Consider the following 11,610-nt stretch of genomic DNA (forward strand, 5'->3'; position numbering starts at 1 on the left):
GATGACCCACAGGGCAGCAAGCAAGGGGAAGTGTTGCTCTCTCGCTTCCTTCTTATTTCTCATGCTGTCTGGGAGTTTTCATAAATTCAAACTAGCTTGAAGTCATGTACATCATGTTTATGTGCAGAAAAAAAAACCTACACTGTATTAATAACTTAGTTTACAGTTTACACAGATACTTTCACATTCTTTCTTTATCTGAATTCAAATCTGCCCATACATTGGTCTCTCCATCAAGCCTAATATTTAAAGGTCAGTTTACAAACAGCGTGTGTAATCTTATGAATTCTTGCCACACGGTGCCATCTGAGTCCATCTCCCAATCACCTTTGAAAATCTAAGAGAAATTCCTCTGATTGTTTGACTTTTTAATCTGATAATAGATGATCTCTAAACAGTTTACAACATAGTCATTTTGAGATTAAAAATAATCAGTCTTATTTTTTTGTTTCACAATGGCTGCTGCCTTAAAAACCAATCCAGTTTGCTGTACTTATTGTCTTATTTGCTACAAATCTAGAGCCCATTATAGCAGTTTCTCATACATTGCCCATAAAAAATGCTATACTAGTTCAGCTTTTCAACTGATGGATACCCTCATAAGAAAATCAGAAAGCTTCCAACAATGTGTCTTATAGATGACTACTACTTTGTCCTCATTTCCAAATGACACAGTCATCTAAGGAATTAAAGGAACTGGAAGTGGAGTGAGTTTTTTTGTGCGTGATGAAGAATGTTACTTTCAAAGTACAGATGCAGCCCAACTTACACAACGGGGTTACATCTCGATAAACCCATGGTTAACTGTCCAAGTAAAAAATGCATTTAACACACCTAACCTACAGAATATCATAGCTTAGCCTAGCCCACCTTAAACATGCTCAGAACATGTACATTAGCCTACAGTGGGGTAACATCATCTGGAATCATGGCACCCTGTACATTATCAGCTGTTTGCCCTCACGATCATATAGCTGACTGGAAGGTCCGGCCCATTGCCCTGCCTAGCATTCTGAGTATTGTTCCACATATCCCTAGCCCCAGAAGAGATGGAAATTAAAAATTTGAAGTACTATTTTTACTAAATTCATATTGCTTTTGCACCATCATAAAGTCAAAAAATCCTAAATTGAACCACTGTAACCATCTGTAGTTGGTAGCTGATTGGCGAGGCAAGACAACAAAGACATATGTCTAAATAAACATGATGTTTTCTGAAGCGTTCCTATTTATCTTTCCAAAATATTTAGCAAAGCATCGTATATGCATTAAACACTTTGCTGGATGCTGAGAAAACAAAGAGAAAAAGTCTTGGCTTTTGCTATCAAACAGGGAAGTTGTTTCAGAAAGAGGAATGCACGTGCAAAGTGACATAGGAATGAAATCACGATCTTCAAATCACACTTCCATTCTGCTGGGGCGTAAAGAGGAGGCAGGAGTAGTAAAGATGAGGCCAAGCAGGTGGGCAGGAGATTGGGAAAGTCAATCCCGTGTGCCCTGGGACGAGCCTGGTTGATACGCTCCTGGCACTGAGCGGCCACAGAATATGTGCGAGAGTGGCCAGCTTTTTACCCGAGAAAGTCACTGTAACTACGATGTGGAGTGAAGCAAGATGCTTGGTGTATGCCCATTGTATGTCCAGAGGATAAGTGGCAAGAAGGTGGGAGACATGGGACCTGTGAGAAACATTAGGCAGGCTGGAGGGACAATCAGATGCGTAGATTCAGAAAGAGCCAAATCCAGGATAAGGCTCAGGTTTCTGGCTTGGGTAGGAGGTGCATGGTGAGGTGCTTCATGGAAATGGAGAGAGGAGAAGGAGCCAGTTAAGGACAAGTCAATGTGTTCAGCCCTTGCCACCTTGAGCTACACATGCCCCAGGGGCTTTTGAGTCCATGACATCCATGACACGCTGGGGCTCAGGAGAAATGTCTATGTGGAAAATGTAGAACCTCCCTCTGTAGAAAGAGGAGAAGAGAGAGGGCTGAAGACGGAGCTCATCGTTCACAGGTGCCCACAAAGGAAACTGAGTGAGGGCCACCCTAGGAAGAGGAGGAGGTCATGGACTAAACCTTGCCAATCATGCTGCGAACACCACACGCCCATCATCAGGCTTCACCCATCATCCCTGAATGAACCAATCTTTTTCTCTTACACCTCAATCCACTTTTTCTTCCCCAGATTGGAAATAACTCCCAGACATCAGAGCTTTTGAGAGGTGAGGCCAGCTGGACTTCCTGGGTCCAGTGGGGACTTGGGGAACTTTACTGTCTTACCAGAGGATTGTAAAACACACCAATCAGTGCTCAGTAAAATGCACCTATCAGTGCTCAGTAAAATGCACCAATCAGTGCTCTGTAAAATGCACCAATCAGTGCTTAGTAAAATGCACCAATCAGTGCTCTGTAAAATGCACCAATTAGTGCTCTGTAAAATGCAGCCATCAGCAGGATTCTAAAAGTAGCCAGTCCTGGGAAGGACTGAAAAAAGGGCACTCTGATAAAACGGAAATGGAACATGGGAGGGGGCAAGAAGGGAATAAAAGCTGGCCACCCCAACCAGCAGTGGCAACCTGCTAGGGTCCCCTTCCATGCTGTGGAAGCTTTGTCCTTTCGCTCTTCACAATAAACCTTGCTACCACTCACTCTTTGGGTCCGTGCCGTCTTTAAGAGCTACAACACTCGAAGGTCCGCGGCTTCATTCTTGAAGTCCGCGAGACCACAAACCCACCAGCAGGAACCAACTCCGGACACACTTTCCTCTCTAAACACAGGCGTGTGCAGCTCCAGAAGACAGGACTCTCTTTTAAAAAACACAACCTTAGGCCGGGCGTGGTGGCTCACGCCGGTAATCCCAGCATTTTGGGAGGCTGAGGCAGGTGAATCACTAGGTCAGGAGTTGGAGACCAGCTTGGCCAACATGGTGAAACCCTATCTCTACTAAAAACACAAAAAATTATCTGGGCGTGGTGGCGGGCACCTGTAATCCCAGCTCTTCAGGAGGCTGAGGCAGGAGTATCCTTTGAACCCAGGAGGCGGAGGTTGCAGTGAGCCGAGATCATGCCACTGCACTCCAGCCCAGGCGACAGTGCGAGACTCTGTCTCAAAAAAAAAAAACCACCTTAGTTTCCGTCCGTTTTGTGGGCCTCTTGTCATATTTTCATTATCTCAAGGGACTTCTTTCGCGCCTATGGTCTGTTTTCTTACGATAACTTTCCCATGACTCTTGTTTATTTTTATGATTATGATATGAGTATTTTAGTAACAAGAGTTTCCCTGAACATATTGGCAGGAGCTGGGAGTCAGCATAGCTTGTCTATCATCTGTTGTTTTTGCAAAGTGGTCCAAAATGGCCTGTTCTCTCTCCAATCTGCCTCCTCTCCTTTTGTTCTTAATTGACAAATAATAATTGTGTATATTGATGGGGTACAATGCGATGTATTCATCTATGTCTACATTGTAGAAAGATTCAGTCAAGCCAATTAACATACCTATCACCTCACCAACATACTTTGTTGTGATGAGGACGTTAAAAATCTATTCTTTTAACAATTTTGAAATACACAACACATTATTATCAGCTGTGATCTTCTGCTTTTATCTGGACCTTCTCCTCTCTGTTCTTATCATTCTTGTCTGGCTGTAATTGGATTCTCCTTCCAGTGTTTGCCTCCCTGTGGATCTGTTTTAGAAGGGAGTTGAATTCCTTGGTCAGGAGACTGTATAGGTCAGGTTTCTCCCACACCATCAGGCTGATCACATCAGAGCCTCTGGAACAGGAATGCTGCAGACGCCCCCGCAGTGCCTGTTTGGCCCAAACCACCTCCCACAGTGGCAGATGGAGGATGGGGAGCCACCTCCCAGGGCAGTTGGCTCCCCTCCCTTCCCTCCCCTCCCCTTCCCTTCCCCTTCCCTCTGCTTCCTCCACACAAGCGCTCATGCCACATTGGTCCTGGGGCTGCAGGTGGTCCCATCCTGCGTGCTTGTATTTGGGGCGTGTGGGGTTCCTCACCGCTCATTTGGCTCTCTGGGAGATGTTGTCTGAGTGTCTTTGGTTCTGCTATCCTAAGTGCCTTGTTTGCTTTTATGGGCAGATCCTGGAAATTCAAATCCTACCAGGCAGCCCCTGACATCCTTCCAGAATCCTCTCTAGATGAGAGCACAGAAGAGAGGAGAGAGCAGTGAGACACTAATATAATTAATTAAGTGCTGGCCGGATGCGGTGGCTCATGCCTGTTATCCCAGCATTTTGGGAGGCCAAGGTGGGCGGATCACTGAGTTCAGGAGTTTGAGACCAGTCTGGCCAACATGGTGAAATCACAACTCTACTAAAAATACAGAAATTAGCCGGGCGTGGTGGCATGTGCCTGTAGTCCCAGCTACTCGGGAGGCTGAGGCAGGAGAATCACTTGAACCCGGGACACAGAGGTTACAGTGAGCCAAGATCATGCCACTGCACTCTAGCCTGGGCATCAGAGCCAGACTCCGTCTCAAAAAAAAAAAGACAAGTGCCATAAAAGGCTCACATTTTCCCAATTAAGCCCAGCCTAAAACTGTCTCTTTACATATTTTAAGTTTGGCCTAAAGGTTTCTCCATACACAGTGAACCATAACCTAACTGTATCTGTCAACAGACTGTCACTGACTCTTCTCAGCAGATTAGCTCAACCATGCACAGATGCCCAACTGTTCAAGCCACGTTCAAACAATGCAAGCACCAGCTGTAACCAATCCAGCTGTTTCTGTGCCTCACCTTCTCTTTTCTAACCACGAATGTTATCTCACCATGTGGCAGCCCTGGAGGTGCTCTGAACCTATTCTGGTTCAGGGGCCTGTCCCACTGGAAAATCATTCTTTACTCAACTAAACTCTGTTACATTTAATGTATCTAAAGTTTTTCTTCTAACTTTCTTTCCAGCTAAGATACTATTGTTGTTAAATGTCTGTGCGCCCCCTACCACCACCAGTTGATAAACTTTTTGAGGGAAGCTATCATATTTTATTCAGCTTTCTATCTCCAGACCCTATTGTGGCATCCATCATGTAGGAAAGACACGATCAAATTGGGTGCATTGAATTAAAGTAATATTTCTTGCTGGAAACTGTGTATCTACTTATTTTTTTTTTCTGCTGGGGCTAAACAACTGCTAGGAAATAAAAAATGGGTCTAGTTCATGTGTATTTGTAGTCCCAAACAGATTTTCTTTTCCTGAAGGGAAAGTAAGAGTATAATAGACCAAAGAGACCTGAGGTCAAGTAATCAAGGAATTAAAATTTAAGAGACCCTAACTGATAACCTGTACTGATGGTGGCTGCCTTTTTAGAAAATGAATTTGTGCAAACGTTTTCAAAATTACCTGTTAAAAAGTCAGTGCCACCGAGCGTGGTGGCTTACGCCTGTAATCTCAGCACTTTGGGAGGCCAAGGTGGGTGGATCACCTGAGGTCAGGAATTCGAGACCAGCCTGGCCAACATGGCAAAACCCCGTCTCTACTAAAAATACAAAAATTAGCCAGGAATGGTGGCGCACGCCTGTAATCCCAGCTATTCAGGAGGCTGAGATAGGAGAATCACTTGAACCTGGGAGGCAGAGGTTGCAGTGAGCCAAGATCGCACTATTGCACTTCAGCCTGGGTGACAGAACAAAACTCCCTCTCAAAAAAAAAAAAAAAAGTCAGTTCAAAAATGATAGCAGTTCTTATAATTCCTTTTGTTTCATTGCTACTCTGCAGTCTCCAAACTGGCTTCATATAGATCATCTTATGTGAGGCTCACAGCATTTGCGTGAAGTTGGTGGCAAATGAGATGAGCTACAGTAATGCCAAGAGTTAAATAGCTCTTGAGAGACCACGTATGGATTCAGATTCAGTCTTCCAGGAACAGCAGACTATCTCTCATTAATGCTTAGATTTCTGGCCCCACTCTAGAGTAGCTGATCCAATAGGTCAGGGCGGGGCTTGGAAATTTGCATTTATGACAAGCTCCTAGGTGATGCTGATGCTGCCAGTCAAGGGACACACTTTGAAAACCACAGGTCTGCTGTATTGGTTAATAATGCTGGTCAACCTTAAATAATGAGATTCAGAAAATATGATTAAGTATAGAGTTTATTTGAGTACAAAGCTCAAGGATGGCCACCCCGAAACACTGAACCAATGGAGTCAGCGTTCCAAAGTGGAGAGGTTAAGGGTTCATTTATATGGAAATTTTAGCAGGATTGCAACCTTTTCCATACACTACAACAGTCTGATTGATTAAAGATTGTTACATTCTAAAAAAAAATTACTGGGCCAAGCACGGTGACTCATACCTGTAATCCCAGCACTTTGGGAGGTTGAGGCAGGTGAATGACGAGGTCAAGAGATCGAGACCATCCTGGCCAAAATGGTGAAACTCCATCTCTACTAAAAATACAAAAATTACCTGGGTGTGATGGCGTGTGCCTGTAGTCCCAGCTACTCGGGAGGCTGAGGCAGGAGAATCACTTTAACCCAGAAGGCAGAGGTTGCAGTGAGCTGAGATCACACCACTGCACTCCAGCCTGGTGACAGAGTGAGACTCTGTCTCAAAAAAAAAAAAAAAATTATTACTCTATGAGAAGGGGTAGTGATCTGAGGGGGGCTTATCTCTGGGCACCATTTGGTCTTAATTATGTATGCGGAAATGAAAGGCAGAAGTTGCAGCTGCATGATGCTTGATGCAGGCTGCATAGTCGCGTTCCTCTCAAGACTCAGGATAATTTAAAGTTCCAACAGCTTTAAGTTTGAATTCTTTTAAGTTTTTATTTAATTTCGCATGCTTAACGGTTATTTACATGCTCATTTTAAGTTCTGAAGATTGAAAATTCTTAAATATTCACACTAATCAACCTCTACTTCAAACACCATAGGAATTGGAAATGTTTGCATGTTTATCTTCATACTCACATCAATGGTTGTGTATTGGGGCACTGGGTGTGAAGAGGAGTATTCATTTTCTTAGAGTTGTCAATTAATAAATAATTACCTGTTTGTATCAGCTACAGTAAAACACCACATTTAGTAGCCTTTACAGTCATTCCACTGAGTTGTATCAAGTTCAAAAGATGAGGCCAAACAGCCTATACCAACAAGGCGCTCAGGTAGGTGTTTCTTAGAAGATGAAGATACAGTTTTCCTGCATACCACCTGGGGGCAGCAATGCTGCCTGTGTTTTACAACTGTTGAAACAGAAACTAAATAGAAACATGGAATGTCAGTATCCAGCTATTGTTTGAGCAAAGCTGCCTGGTCTGCATAAGAGCATAACAATTATAATTGCATTGCAATTTGCCAGATAATAACAGTTCCTGAGCTGAAATGTCTGAATTCTGAAATAACAATGATGGGCAGGTAAGAAATAAATGAGTCTTTAAAGTTCATATGTCTTAGCAAACATGTTATTTAAAATAAATATCATTGGAATCCAGTTGAAAATATTAATAAACTATGTATTTGTCATTTTGTGCAGATCACAAATTGCTGCTGTGAGCAGATCCTTCCTTTTAATCCTTCCCCTCCATATGCCTTCAGTCTCTTGCCTGAACTGGATCTGGCACTGCCCTGAGAGGCCTCTTGTGCTTTTGCCTGCTGAGGGGTCGGTATCTTTTGCTCACACCCATTGTATCCCTGGGCTTAGAAGTAGGAGATAGTCCTGTTTGTTCCTTGCCATCATTTTCAAATCTTTATGCTTTTTCTCCTGCCCTCATCATGTCCCCCATAATCCCTGCCTAAAGAAAAAGCTGTGTGGCCCATGCTGTAGACTGTGGCACCAACCTCGACCCTTAGAGGTCTCCTCTGAGGCCACCGGCCTCATTCCCTGAAGATCTTAGCACCTGGCCCCTGTCTGTCTCCCCAGCACTGCTTCTGCTACAATGCCTCAGTGTGCATATCCACATGGATAGTCCCTCCAATACCTGGCCCTTCAGTGGCTTCCTCCTCTCCTCCAGGCTCCTGCTGCCCACAGGATACCAGGAGCCACTTTCCATCACATCATAGACAGCATAATGATCATAACTGTGACCCTCCATAATCTCTGTCAAGCATCCCACTCCCTGAACCCACCTCCAATTTTTTGGCCATGCACCTCCACCCCAACAATAATTTGATCTCCCTGGGACCTACACCTCCCTGATGCTAGATTTGCAATGGTCCCTCCCTTCCTCTTCATCCTCGATTCCATCCACACCAACTTGGATTCCAGAGCCCACCATTTGAGTCCTTCCCCTCCATAAGCACTCAGCACTTTTGTCCATTTTCCCACAGTCACGTTAGCCTGGAAAACCCCCAAACCCAATTAAACCCAACTCTACCAGCCCCTCACTGCACCCTTGCACCTGATTATACTGGAGAAAAACTCCCACCTGGTCTACTGGCCGCACTTAAATTTAGGACCACTGACCTCAGGAGGACCCTCCAAGCTGCCTGGAAATCTTGTGTTCACCTGGTCACTTTAGTGTCCCCCTATCCTAGGAGACTATGTCACTCCTATTCCCCTCTCCCCAAACTTTCAACCCTTCTCCCAGCCTCACTCTCATCTGATGACCTAACTTTCTTTTTCACTGAGAAAACCAATCAACAAAGGATGTCTGCATCTACCCACCTCCCCGTGTCTAGACCCACACTTGGCCTTCCCTCCTGTTACTGCATCTACCCACCTCCCCATGTCTAGACCCACACCTGGCCTTCCCTCCCGTTATTGCATCTACCCATCTCCCCGTGTCTAGACCCACACCTGGCCTTCCCTCCTGTTATTGCATCTACCCATCTCCCCGTGTCTAGACCCACACCTGGCCTTCCCTCCTGTTATTGCATCTACCCATCTCCCCGTGTCTAGACCCACACCTGGCCTTCCCTCCTGTTACTGCATCTACCTGCCTCCCCATGTGTAGACCCACACCTGGCCTTCCCTCCTGTTACTGCAGAGGAATTGTTTGTGCCAACTGTTCATGAACCAACCAAGGCCAAATCCTCTGGGGCACTAAACCCATCCCTTCCTGCCATCTCAAGGACAGGCCTCCAGCAATTCTCTCCTCTTCCTCTCAGGCATCACGGAATTCCCCCTCTCCTGGATCACCCAGTCAGGACACAAACAAGCAGACGCTTTTCTCATCCTGGAAAAAAGAAAGATAGGAAGGAAGGGAGGGGGGGAATAGGGAAGGAAGGGAGGGAGGGAAGGAGGGAAGGAGAGAGGAAAGGAGGAAGGAAAAAAGGAAGGAAGGTTCCTTCCAGTTCTACGTGGGCTTAAACCGGTCTCTTGTCATCTTCTCCATCCTGGTGGATGACAGCAATGTCCTTGGGCCTAGGGTCCTCTCCACATCAATCCTCAGCAAATTCTCCCAGCTCTGCCTCAAAGGAGTGCCTTCTCCCCACTTCCTGAGCCCCACCTTCTCCCTCAGTGCCTTGCCCTGGTTTATCATAACTGCCTTGTGCCTGCTTCCTCCTGTCCCAACCTTCCCCCGGAGGCTGTCCTCAAGAAAGCAACAACCATGAGCTCCTAAAAATGCAGTCACTCATGTTCCCCTGCTCAAACCACTCACAGCTCATCTCCCTCTAGGGCTAAAGTGGAGTTCTTCCAGTGAGCCAGTCTACAGAATCACGTAGCCTTCCCCAGTCTCCCTGGCCTCTCTCACCTGTTTCCTGCCTCTCTCTCTAGCCACGCTGACCGTGTCCCTTTCTTAAGGTCCCACTCCTTCAGGGCTCTCCTCCGACGTCTTAATAGGCTCCAGCTGCTATAACAAATTACCGTAGACTAGAGGCTTAAACAACAAACATGTATTCTTCAGTTCCAGAGGTCAATGTCCAGAATCAAGGTGCCAGCAGATTCCGCGCCTGGGAGAGCCTGTTTTCTGGGCTGTGGATGGCCGCTTTCTAGGCGCACCCTCACAGGGCTGAGACAGAGCTCCAGGTGCCTTCTCTAAGGACACGAATCCCATCATGGGGTGTCTTCCTCATGACCTCATCTCACCCCAATCAGCTCCCAAGGCCCGTCTCCCAATACCATCCCATTGGAGGGCAGCGTTTCAACATACGAATTTTGATGGGACCCAAACATTCAGTCCATAGTGCCCCATATGCCCTCGTGTGCACTTGGACTTTGCTCCATGGAACGTGCGAGTCCAGCAGCCTTCAGTCGCCTCAGACAGAGCCAGTTTGACCCAGGCGGTCCTGTCCGTGTTGATTAGATCAGGGTCCCCCCAACCCCCAGATGGTCACGGGCATCCTGTAGGCCACACAGTCAATAAGCAGGAGCTATGGAAAAGGATGACCACATTGAAAAATATTTTAGAACAATTTTTGCTTGGATCCTTCCTACATGTAAACTCCCAGATAATCTTCAACTGCAGTGGCTACCACCTATGTTAATCATCATGAGAGGTGTTTCATGTGAATTAACTAATTCTTAGTTCAGCCATGTTGCAGACAAGTCTAATTTCAATAAGGTGGAAAATTCAAACATTCAACATCACCCTCCCTTCCGCAGGTTAGTGATCAATCCTGAAGGTCAGATGGTACTAAGGCCCCTGATGGCTCATGGCTTCCAGCAACCGGTATTGGGAATGTGATGCATGCTGTCAGCTCTCACCCTGTTCCCCGGCCTCGGTTGCTCAACAAGAGGGCCTCCTTTCTTTAACCCTCCACTCTCAAATCCAGCGTATGTGTCCCCAAGTCTGATTTATTCTGTCTGGCACAGTACACTTGACCTGCAAATAGAGCAAGATGGCTTTTGACAGCTGGAGTCCTTCAGGGTGGGCACAGGCACACCAAGTCAGTCCCCTGTGAGGCCCCACCTGCACATGAGTTATAGCTCAGTGACTTTGCTACCTTTTTCTTCCAGTTGTCCAGAGGGTTACTGCTGTCATCACACATATATGTGCACACACATGCACACACAGACACACTCATGCACACATACAGGTGCATATGCACACACACGTACTCTCTCTCTGTCTTTCTCTCTCTCTCGCACACACACACCCTCTTTCCAGTGGCAAGTAGCCATTTCTCCTGTGCCCTTAAGGAGAGAGCAGTTTCCTAACCACTCCTTGCTCTTCGAGGCCACCTCGCCCACAGTGCAGTTAGTGCTTCACAAGACTTCACAGGATTTTGCAGAGCAGGAGTGGTTCCTTTTCTTTTGTCTTTGGTACATTTTCAAATTTGCTGACTGGGTGCTAGAAATAAGAAAAGAACTTGAATTAGCCAAGCAGAAACTTCTAAAGGGCCAGTCCGTAGCCACAGAGAGACTCAGCGGGAGATTCTGATTCCTTTTGTGTAAGAATCCAATTAAATTATTTGACAAGGTGTCCCCCCAATCCTACCCCCAGTCTCTAGTTGAAATGCAGGCTGATGGCTTTGTTCTTCCAGGTGACATTATACACATCAGATATAGAGAAGGCAGCATTCAGTCTATCCCAAGGAGATACTATCTTTTTCTCAAGTGATAATGCTTCTGAGAGTCCTGCTTCAGGAACACTCAGGACTTGCATGATGCAGGAGAACTGAGAACACAGCCAGTGCCCCAAGAAGGGTCGACATCTAGGAAAAATGATGCAAAAGCCGGTGTTGACGGAGGTGGTACAGTCAAGCAGGTAAAACTG

This window comes from Symphalangus syndactylus, chromosome 14, assembly GCF_028878055.3.
Source record: "Symphalangus syndactylus isolate Jambi chromosome 14, NHGRI_mSymSyn1-v2.1_pri, whole genome shotgun sequence".
Lineage (NCBI taxonomy): Eukaryota > Metazoa > Chordata > Mammalia > Primates > Hylobatidae > Symphalangus > Symphalangus syndactylus.